This window comes from Myotis nattereri (genome assembly GCF_964212035.1).
Source record: "Myotis nattereri genome assembly, chromosome: 1".
Lineage (NCBI taxonomy): Eukaryota > Metazoa > Chordata > Mammalia > Chiroptera > Vespertilionidae > Myotis > Myotis nattereri.
This window is the reverse complement of record NC_138075.1, coordinates 64,522,563-64,533,772: the sequence shown is the minus strand read 5'-3', so window position 1 is coordinate 64,533,772 and position 11,210 is coordinate 64,522,563. Positions and strand designations below refer to the sequence as shown.

The 11,210-nt window shown below is 43.2% G+C and overlaps 1 pseudogene across 1 annotated transcript; it reads right to left on the bottom strand.

The window, feature by feature from the left end:
- Nucleotides 1-10,503: 10,503 nt before the first annotated feature.
- LOC308519447 (ubiquitin-ribosomal protein eS31 fusion protein-like) lies at nt 10,504-10,981 on the bottom strand (annotated as a pseudogene). The gene has a single exon. The product of its transcript is annotated as a ubiquitin-ribosomal protein eS31 fusion protein-like (transcript).
- Nucleotides 10,982-11,210: the final 229 nt, after the last annotated feature.

The window sequence follows — 11,210 nt, the reverse complement described above, 5'->3', positions numbered from 1 at the left end:
ATGGTGGCACCTGCAGCCAATAAGGCGGGAATATGCAAATTGAGGGTCACTCCGCAACAAAGATGGCAGTGGCTGGACCAGAATGCTTGCATTGTCACCACGGCAACAAAGCAGGCGTTCCATCCCACCCCGCCTGCAGAGGGCCTCTGGGCCTGCTTCATCGCCGCTGCTGTGGGGGCCGGAGGAGCAAAGACACAAGCCCACAGGGGGGCCTGGCACCCAGCAGCCCCAAGCCCCGCAGCCATGATGGCTCTGGGGTCGGAGGAGCAGAGACACAAGCCCAAAGGGGGGCCTGGCACCTAGCAGCCCCAAGCCCCGCAGCCACAGGGGCTGCAGCAGAGACACAAACCTGCAGGAAAGCTGTGGAAAGGGAGATAAACTATCATAACTTTATTTCCCTTTCCACAAGATGAGAAAACTGACCCTGATTTATTTAGTGATATGGCCCACACCTTTCTACAAGCACAGGGTATGTTATGATCACTCCCAGGAAGGTCTGGTCAGAATATTGTCTCCAGGGAACAACGCTACTGTGGCAAATCATCTAAGAGAGGAGACAAGCTTTGGTTGGGTTTATTCTGAAGGTCAGAGAACAGGCCACCCCAACATATGCCATTTTGTTATATTGATGATTTGAGCTGCAGATGCTTGAAAAACAGCAAATGCACGGAGAGGTTTTCACTGAAGTCTCCTGATCTGCCTAAAATCGGACCCCCCAAAAGGAGCTTAAATGTCATAGGTCCCCTCAATGGGAAAAGTGTCATTAGCCAGCGAAGACTGATTCCTGTCACAGGACAGGAGACTAGAAGTTGATATCACACCCAAACTGTTACAAACTATCTTCCTCCACCCCCTTCATCTTTCCTAAAAATCATGTACTCTCCTCTAAGAGGCCTACATCTCCCATCCCTTCTCCCTAGGAAGAAGGTATTTCAATCTGGATTCTAAGCCACCTTGGGGAGTTATTCATTTTTCCCTGGGATCTCCCACACATACACAAGGTACACATGTTAATGAACTTTTGTTTTTCTCTTGGTAATCTGTCTTTCATTACAAGGGCCTCCACTAAGAACTCAGAAGGATAGAGAACTATTTGATTGAAGCAACCATAATGCACAGTTTTCAATGACTCAGAGGCTGGTTCTCCAGTTTATGTATCATCTTAGATTGGGGCCTAGAGAATCCCTGTTTTCTGTATTAGGCCTTATATAGAACTATTTGACCCCTAAACTATGTGTGTGTTTCACTTTAATAAAAAATAAACACTACTCTTAAACATTGCAGCACAGGGGCAGCTTGAGGCTTAGAATTCAAAAGATACAAAAAGAAAATGGAGACTAAGGAGAAAATAAACAAATGGGGCTACATCAAAATAAAAGGCTTCTGCACAGCAAAAGAAACCATCAGCAAAACAACAAGAAAGCCCACTGCATGGGAGAACATATTTGCCAATGCTATTTCAGATAAAAATTTAATCTCCAAAATTTATAGAGAACTCATACAACTTAACAAAAGGATAACAAACAATCCAATAAAAAAATGCGCAAAGGGTCTAAATAGACACTTTTCAAAAGAGGACATACAGAAGGCTGAGAGACATATGAAAACATGCTCAAAGTCACTAATCATCCGAGAGATGCAAATCAAAACAACAATGAGGTACAATCCCACACCTGTCAGAATGGCTATCATGAACAAATCAACAAATGATTAGTGCTGGTGAGGATGCGGAGAAAAAGAAACCCTCCTTCACTGCTGGTGGGAATGCAGACTGGTGCAGCCTCTGTAGAAGACAGTATGGAGTTTCCTCAAAAAGTTAAAAATGGAACTCCCATTTGACCCAGTAATCCCACTTCTGGGAATATATCCCAAGAAACCAGAAACACCAGCAGAAAGGATATATGCACCCCTATATTCATAGCAGCACAATTTACAATAGCTAAGATTTGGAAACAGCCTAAGTGCCCATCAGCAGATGAATGGATTAGAAAACTGTGGTACATCTACATAATTTAATACTACATCTACACAATGGAATACTACGCTGCTATAAAAAGGAACTTTCACCATTTGCAACAGCATGGATGGAACTGGAGAGCATTATGCTAAGCAAAATAAGCCAGTTGGAGAAAGATAAATATCACATGATCTCACTTATATGTGGGATATAATGATCAACATAATTTGATGAACAAAAATAGATCCAGAGACAAATGGCAGGGGAGGTGGATGGGTTAGAGAGCAACCAAAGGACTTGTGTGCATGCATATTAGCATAACCAATGGACACAGACACTGGGGCTGTGGGTGCTTTCCCAGGGTGGGAATGGCTGGGGGGAGGAGGGGTGTTAATCAGGGAAAAAGAAGACATATGTAAAACTTTAGACAATAAAAAATTTTTATAGTAAACCAATGCAGCACACTTTTATACACCAAAGAAGGAGGAAAGAAGAAATAAAAAATAAGATGAGGAAGTTTGGAAGCATTTGTCAAGTATAAAGCACTAGGAACATTTACGTGACTGGAAATAAGTTAGTAGACTGAGTAGCTTAGAAGCAAAAGGACATCCTATATAATAAAATAGTAATATGCAAATTAACCCTCACTCCTTCACAAAGATGGCGGCGGTCACGGAGCTGGAGCAAGCAGGAGGCTCAGGTTTCCCCCAGCAATGGAGAAAGCCAAGCTTCCCGCCTGCCCTGGCCATACCTGGGCTCCACTCAAGGCTACAAAGTTTCAATGATAGAAGATAAATAAATCCCAGGAAAAAATAAAGAAAAAAAGGAGAGGCTGGGAGCTTCGGTTGCCAGGGGGCTTGGCCAGCCTGAAAATGGCCCTCAGCCCCTCACCCAGGCTGGCCAGGCACCCCAGTGGGGACCCCCACACTGAAGGGGTTGTGGCCAGCCTGAAAACGGCCCTCAGCCCCTCACCCAGGCTGGCCAGGCACCCCAGCGGGACCCCCACCCTGATCCAGGACACCCTTCAGGGAAAACCAGGTGGCCCCCACCCATGCACCAGGCCTCTATCCTATATAATAAAAGGGTAATATGCAAATTGACCATAACAGCAGAATGACTGGGAATGACTGGTCACTATGACACACACTGACCACCAGGGGGCAGACGCTCAATGCAGGAGCTGCCCCGTGGTGGTCAGTGCACTCCCACAGCGGGAGCTCTGCTCAGCCACAAGCCAGGCTGATGGCTCCAGCACAGCAGTGATGGTGGGAGCCTCTCCCGCCTCCTCAGCAGTGCTAAGAATGTCCAACTGCAGCTTAGGCCTGCTCCCCACTGGCAAGTGGACATCCCCCGAGGGCTCCCGGGCTGCCAGAGGGATGTCTGACTGCCAGCTTAGGCCTGATCCCCCGGGGAGCGGGCCTAAGCCAGCAGGTGGACATCCCCCGAGGGGCTCCAGACTGCGAGAGGGCACAAGCCAGGCTGAGGGACCTCCCCCCCGAGTGCACAAATTTTTGTGCACTGGGCCTCTAGTAATAAGTAAGAACACAGGCTCTAGGTTCTAGCAACCCATGGTTCAAATTCTCGCTCTACTCTGTGCTACCTGTGTGACCTTGGGAATATTGCCAAACCTTGGTTTGGCATTTGTAAAACAGAGATAATAATGGTCTCTCTTTCATAGAATTGCTATAAGAATAAAATGAGGTAAGCCCTTTTGGAAAGAAAACATTGGAAAAGTTTAACTAATATTAACCTCTCATGCCCTCATCTTCTCTATGAATTAATTAACATTAAGTGCATGGCTAAAAGGCAATCAGTAGAGGTAAAAATCTGAAGCAAAAAATCTAAGATGATACTGGAGAACCAGCCTCTGAATCATTGAAAATTGTGCATTATGGTTGCTTCAGCAGCGGTAATTGGTAAGCCAATTGCCTTAGAACTACAGCTGTTTCTTGCCTTTCTCTATCCTTTTCCCTTTTCTTCTCCTTCATTTCTAACCATTGTCATTGTCATCATCTTTTTTTCTTATATCATCATTTTTTAATGCATACTGAGTATCTCATTCATTCAGCAAATGTTAACTAAATGCCAAACTCCCTTTAAAAGAAGTCTCTGATTCCCATGTACTCAGCTTATCTACTTACATAATTTAGACAACAGGTTAAGATTGTTCCTATGAAAGGAGGTGTTTTTTTTTTTCTTCAACAGAAGTTGTTTTGATTGATGATAGGTATAGAGGCTTATTAATCCAAGAACAACCACAAAGATATTTGACCAGCGTCCAACTCTCACAGAAGATCATTTTCCTCTGCAACTGGTGCAATTCTGATTTCAAAAGCCTTTCTGCCTCCCTAATCTGATAATCACAAAACATGATTTTTCAGATTAGGTTTTTATGTGATGCAAAGTAAGCCTAGTTCTTTACTGCATGATAGGAGCAGGGTTTTTGTTTGTTTGGTTGGTTAATTGTTTGGTTTTTTGAGAGAAAGGAAGGTAGAGGGAGAGTGGGATAGAAACATCAATGATGAGAATCACTGATCGGCTGCCTCCTGTACGCAACCTACTGGGGACTGAGCCCTCAACCCAGACATGTGCCCTGACTGGGAATCAAACTGTGATCTCCAGGTTCATGGGTCGATGCTCAACCATTGAGTCACACTGGCCGGACAGAAGCAGGCTTTTTAAGGATGTGAGAGAGAAAGGGGAAACTTCCAATCTCCTTTGAGTTTATTTCCAGAAAAAAAAAAAACACTAGGATTTCTGTATGGAATATAGATCTTTTTTATTTTCTCTTCTACCCATTACTCAGAGATGTCGTCATTCCTTTCTTGAGAGAAGGCCCAGAAGTTTAATGATGCTTTCTGTGACTCAACGTGATAACCGGTCGGTGAGCCGAGGTGTTTTCCCCGGGTCGTGTCTCCCGATGCCGATGCTGTACAATGAGCTCCGCGGACCAGGAGATTTAAGCAAAAGTGTGGGAATTTTATTATAAGCAGATTCAGACTCCCCTCACGGGGAGGGGGGCCCAATAATGGGCTGCCCCCTAAGGCCTTGTAGTCCAGGGGTATATATTCTTTACAAGCCTGCTCTATGTCTACCTATGATGTCACCTGATCGATTCCTTCAATTGTTCTTGCCCAGCAAGGGACCTGAACTTCCCGTTTCTATGTGCTCTTCCTCTGTCCCTGTGCTGAACCTTTTCTGTCCCTGTGTGCCAGTTCACCTTATTGTTGCAGGCCCTCCCTTGTTTTCCCAGGCCTCCCGCTTTGAGTCCAGAAACATTTTATTATTTCTGCTTGGTTGGTTCCTGCGATTAGGCTGCTCAAACTGCCGTGTCTGCCCCTGCCGATGTTCTACCTGCCTTTGTTCTCCTCCGGACCCCTGCCCTGTCTACGTGTGTTTCAAGTTCACCCTCTCAAAAGTTTAGAAGACAAAAGAAACTGCCTAGAGGACTGCCTCACTCCCTCGTGCACATCCTGGTGTTCTTTTCTCCCTCCTCTTTCCAGCTTTTTTTTTCCTCCTTCTTATCCATGCAGATGGGCCCATTGGACCAGAAGTTTCCACCCAAGCCTATAACCATCCAGAGCAGTCTTTTTCCAACAGCCAGTATAATGCGCCATCGCTGATGTGGTTCAGATCTCATGCTGCAATTTTGACACCGTGACCTCCCATTTCTGAGATCTGGCCCCACTTCTGGTATCTGAGTTCCTTTCTAGTTCCTTCAATTGACTCCCTTGACTTGATACACTAAAAAATCAGTTCCACCCTAGCTGGTTTGGCTCAGCAGATAGAGCATCAGACTGCGGACTGAAGGGTCCCAGGTTCGATTCCAGTCAAGGGCACATGCCTGGGTTGCGTGCTCGATCCCCAGTTGGGGGTGTGCAGGAGGCAGCCAACCGGTGGTTCCCTCTCATCATTGATGTGCCTATCTCTCTCTCCCTCTACCTTCCTCTCTGAAATCAATAAAAATATATTTTTAAAAAATATATTTTTTTTGTCCAGCAAGGGACCTGAACTTCCCGTTTCTATGTGTTCTTCCTCAAACAAAACACCACCTACTGGGGACTGAGCCCGCAACCCAGACATGGAGTAAGTAGCTCTGAATCCCCACAATACCCCTCCTTATCAGTTCCTCTGAGAAAGGGTCTAATTATATGTTCTTACTAGTCCCCCATTCCAGATGCTGCTATCTACAAATAGTCCAATTCAAATAGCAGCCTATCAGTCTAGATTTCTGAATATTCCCTCTCCTAAAGCACCCAGGACTGTGCTGTCCACCTTAGAAAAATTCTCTAACTCCTAGTTATTCCTCCTTCGTGTCAACCACTTCCCTGAGGCTCCCTTCCTTTCTCTATTTCCACCCCCATCTGATGTGTACCAGTGAGGCAGGATTTCTTCCCAGGACCAGCAGATGGGTCCAGCTTGTACCTGCCTTGACCTTGTCCACATCTAGTTGATCAGAACACGCTGGCCCTGTTCTAAGATAAGACAGTCATCCAACCAACCTACTAGGAAGAATGAGATTCTCATAAGGAAATAGGAAGTCTGAACTTTGAGCTCAAGGCAGCTTGTACATGCGTGGCTCTATACCAGTGATGGCGAACCTATGACACGTGTGTCAGAGGTGACACGCAAACTCATTTTTTGGGTTGATTTTTCTTTGTTAAATGGCATTTAAATATATAAAATAAATATCAAAAATATAAGTCTTTGTTTTACTATGGTTGCAAACATCAAAAAATTTCTATATGTGACACGGCACCAGAGGTAAGTTAGGGTTTTTCAAAATGCTGACAGTCCGAGCTCAAAAGGTTCGCCATCGCTGCTCTATACTGTGGGGGAGGAACAAACTTCCTCTACCCTTAAGGTTCTTCTGGTTGGTCTAATAATCAAATAGACACGAGACAGATTAAATGACCAAATTTAATACATACCATACATAGGTATGGGAACCCCGCATACGTGAGAGAGTCAGAGAGCCTACATGCACAAGAGGTTCAGAGATAGAAAGGGGGAGGGGATATATAAGACATCCTGAGCTAGGAAGGAGGTAGCACACCTTGGAGGCTTCAAAGGGGATGATAAGAAGAGCAGATATTTAGTAAATAAAATGTTGTTCTGACCCACAGGGGGGTCGAAAAGGTTATCGGTGAGAATCTCTTACTCTGGGCAAGGCTCCTAATTCAAGTTCTTCTAGGAGTAGGTAGTTAAAGGGAGGAGCACAAGTTTCTCTTGAGCCTGAAGCTAAAGTTGCCTTTAGCTCAAAACAATCTGAATACTATAGAAGCACATTTTGGAGTAAGTAGCTCTGAATCCCCACAATACCCCTCCTTATATATATCTATTTTCCTACTTTTGAGTCCCTAACTGGGTTTTAAATGATATTGCACTGATTAGAATAATTAGTTCCACTGGCTGAAATTTTAAGAAAATGTAGTATTTTGCATTCTGGAGTATAATAATGATGAAGGATACATACTTTATGCTAGGCACTGTATTAAGTGTTTCATATAATCCAACTCATCTAATCCTCACAACTACCCAGTAAAGTAGGAGCTTTTGTTATCCCCACTTCGCAAATGAGAAAATTAAAGCACAAAGAGTTTAAGTCATTTACCAAAGGTCACACAGCTAGTAGAACCCATTGTTGAACCCAAGTAATTCTAAGATCACTAAACTATACTGCCACTAGGAAACTAAGGCAGGTCAGGTAGGGGCTCTTAAGATCCTCCTGCAAAATTGACGTTATAGTCCTTAAAATAAAGAACGTTCAGACTGATTGCTCTCGGTGAATCAAGCAACTCCTAGTACATTTGATTCCATCTGCATAATACATTTGCTAATGTAAACAGGAAAGCAGCCAAGTACCAGTAAAGTGTGTTTTGTATTTATTAAACAATACTATAAAATTCTAATGAAAACCCCTATTGTAATTCAAACTTGAGATTTTTTTTGTTGGTATTCAGAAGCTGGCCCAGCTGTTTCTCCAGCTGCCTGGTAATTTGACAGAAACAAAATCAGTGAATCAGTTCAAATTTTGAAAAGGACAATGCATGCCTTTTTGTCTTCATAAGACACCTACATTTAAATTACAATGCAAAAGTCGCCAGGCACCGTGTGAGCAAATTTACATAATTGGTGTCAGGGGCCTAACACTGAAGCAAAGGGGGCTAAAAATTGATGGGACTGATAGAGCTGATTATTCTGTCCATCTTAGCATCTTTTCAAGCCCTTTTATAGTGGAGACATTAAATTACTGTGGATATATCCTTTATGTCTAGCTATATTATGAGGGCTTAATTAGGTTAAAGAAAGAAAATGCAACCATAAGGTTTTGCATGTTGGGACTTTGCCTTTCTGTTTAGAACATACATAGTAAAACGTGTGCCCATTGCTGCAAAGATTTCATGCCATTCCGCATTTCTTTTTGACCCATTTGCTCACAAAGCCTGCCACATCTGTTGTACTAACCAGCCGGTTTACCCACCAGAAAACTAATGTGGATAAATCAAGCAAAATTTTAAGAAGGCAAACATCTGCAGTAAATGCGGCCTATGTCCTTCATAGATGTTCTTTGTCAGTGGTTCTCACCTTTCTGGCCCTTTAATACAGTTCTTCATGTTGTGGTGACCCGCAACCATAAAATTATTTTCGTTGCGACTTCATAACTGTAATGTTGCTACTGTTATGAATCGTAATGTAAATATCTGATATGCAGGATGGTCTTAGGCGACCCCTGTGAAAGGGTCGTTCGACCGCCAAAGGGGTCGCGACCCACAGGTTGAGAACCGCTGTTCTATGTAGAAAAAAAAACACTATCTTAATCAGAGATAATTGTTTGCAAGGAATAGACACCCAAACTAACCACTTCAAGCACAAGGGGGTGATGCTTATTGAAAAGATACAGGAGTATCTTTGGGAACCAAAGCTGCAGGACAGCCAGGCCCTAATGTGGGACTGACATGGAACATGAATGCTGGGAACGAAAGGTATTCTCTTCATCTCTTCCAGGCTCAAGAATATCTCTTTTTTCTCTGAAGACTGGCTTTCTTTGCTTCAGAATTCCCCTGGTAGAAAATGGCAGTCCAGCCCCAGCTCTGCATCACCTACTAGCTCCAGTGCCCAAGACAAGCTAATCAAAGACTCTGCATCCCTATTCCCAATACCGAGGGGAGAGAATGTGATTAACTCAGTTTAGGTCCAATCAACTGTGACCAGGGGAGCAGCATCATATGGATACTGGGCTGCTCTCCCACTTTAGCAAGTGGGGCCAGAAGGCATTCTGAAAGGATTCGCTACAACACATTGTTGCCATTCTTTGGAATTAGATGATGATGAACTACAGATGTGTTAGCATTTAAACCTTCTTAGATCGCACTTCATCTATCCCTGCATATTAAACCCACCTTTGTCTCTATCAATAACCTTAAACACTTGAATTTCTCATGTTTGCATCTGCCAAAATCACCAACAAAGTGTTAACAGCTAGATGTGAACATTTGTCAACTTATACACTTGACCCTCTCTCCTTCTCATGGAGGATTTCCTAGAAATTTCATTTACATGCTTCAAGAAATTTCACAAGCAATGCCTGCAAATATCTCCACCCTTGCCCCCAAGCTAGGTGATCCGTGACCTAATCCAATACATCAGGAAAGCAGACCCACACCTTTTAGTTAGACCCTCCAAATAAATGAAACCAATGTAAATGCCATCTGCTGTGAAATTATATAAAAGGAAAATATAAAGTGATAACCTTGTTAATTAACACATTATAATTTTGACTTTCCAGCTGGAAATGTAGTCACTTCATTAAAGTACAGCCATATCATTGTCAATTTCAAGTGGCATTTCAGGAAAGAATAAATGGTGATCCATCAAATGACTGAATTCAAGCATGAAAATCCTGTCCAATACCCTTTAGCCCAGACCAAGGCCCCTTTGTATCCTAATGAAAAAGTGCTAATGTACTCAGTTTTTAAATTTTTTAAATTTTCACTATCTATGTGAAAGTCTCTCTCTGGCACCTAGAGCTTCCTTACATATGGAGGATAAATAAGTTCCTATGCTGAATAGCTTCTTAAACTCACTTAGTAAGAACTTGGAATTTTAGGAGCTGAAGATAGAGATGATTTTCAAATTGCATCTGTGCAGAAAATGCTGACTATGGGTACTGGTCCAGGAATAACTACAGCCATTTTTTTCTTCTTATATTTTCCAAATGAGTCATAAAGGACCCTCTGCATTCAAATAGTGTGTCATGAAATGGGAAAGATAAAATATAGAAATTGGACACTGCTGTCTCTTCTTAATGAGTCCAGCTTTTGGTTACCTAGTGTGAGGCTAGAATAGCCCATCTAAAATAAGAGTGAGTCGGACTCAGCGCCAGCCATTTCCAGTGCACGGCTGTGACGCACCTCTCCCCGAGGCGGAACAATGCAGCGCCTTTGAGAATGTCTGGTCCAGAGACTCTGCACCCTGTCTGCAAATTAGAATTTCCTGGAGGCCTTTATGTCTGTTTGTTTGTTTTTATTAGTTCATGTCCTTTATTAACCCATACACAGTTTCTTGTCTTCTGGTTTGTTGAAGCAATAGGTTGGACAACATTTGCCACAATAATGTCTGTCAAAGTGGCTGGTCATAAAAACTCCAGCACCACATGCATCGGAAGGGCACTCCCAATGAAGGACACTAATTTCGCCATTCTCATCCACTTTGTAGTGTTTCAGGACAGCCAGCTTTACCTTCTTTCTCTGATGCTTGTTCTTCTTGGGAGTGGTGTAAGACTTCTTCCTTTTCTTAGCACCACCATGAAATCTCAACACAAGATCGAGGATGGACTCCTTTTAATGTTGTAGTCAAAGTATGTCCGTCTTCCAGTTGCTTGCCAGCAAAGATTAGTCTTTGCTGATGAGGAGGAATTCCTTCCTTATCCTGGATCTTGGCTTTTACATTTTCTATTGTATCCGAGGGTTCAACCTCGAGAGTGATGGTCTTCCCTGTGAGGGTTTTCACGAAAATCTGCATCTTGGGGGTGACTTCACTGCAGATGGTGGATCTGAAAGCTTTTAATTTATTGATTTAAGAAAGAGAGAGAGAGAGAGAAACATTGTTTTGTTGTTACAGTTATTTATGCATTCATTGGTTGATTATTGTATGTGCCCTGACCAGGGATTGAACCTACAGCATTGGCATATTGGGATGATGCAGGACAGTGCAATATTTCCAACCTCATACAGGAAATGGTCAGGATTTC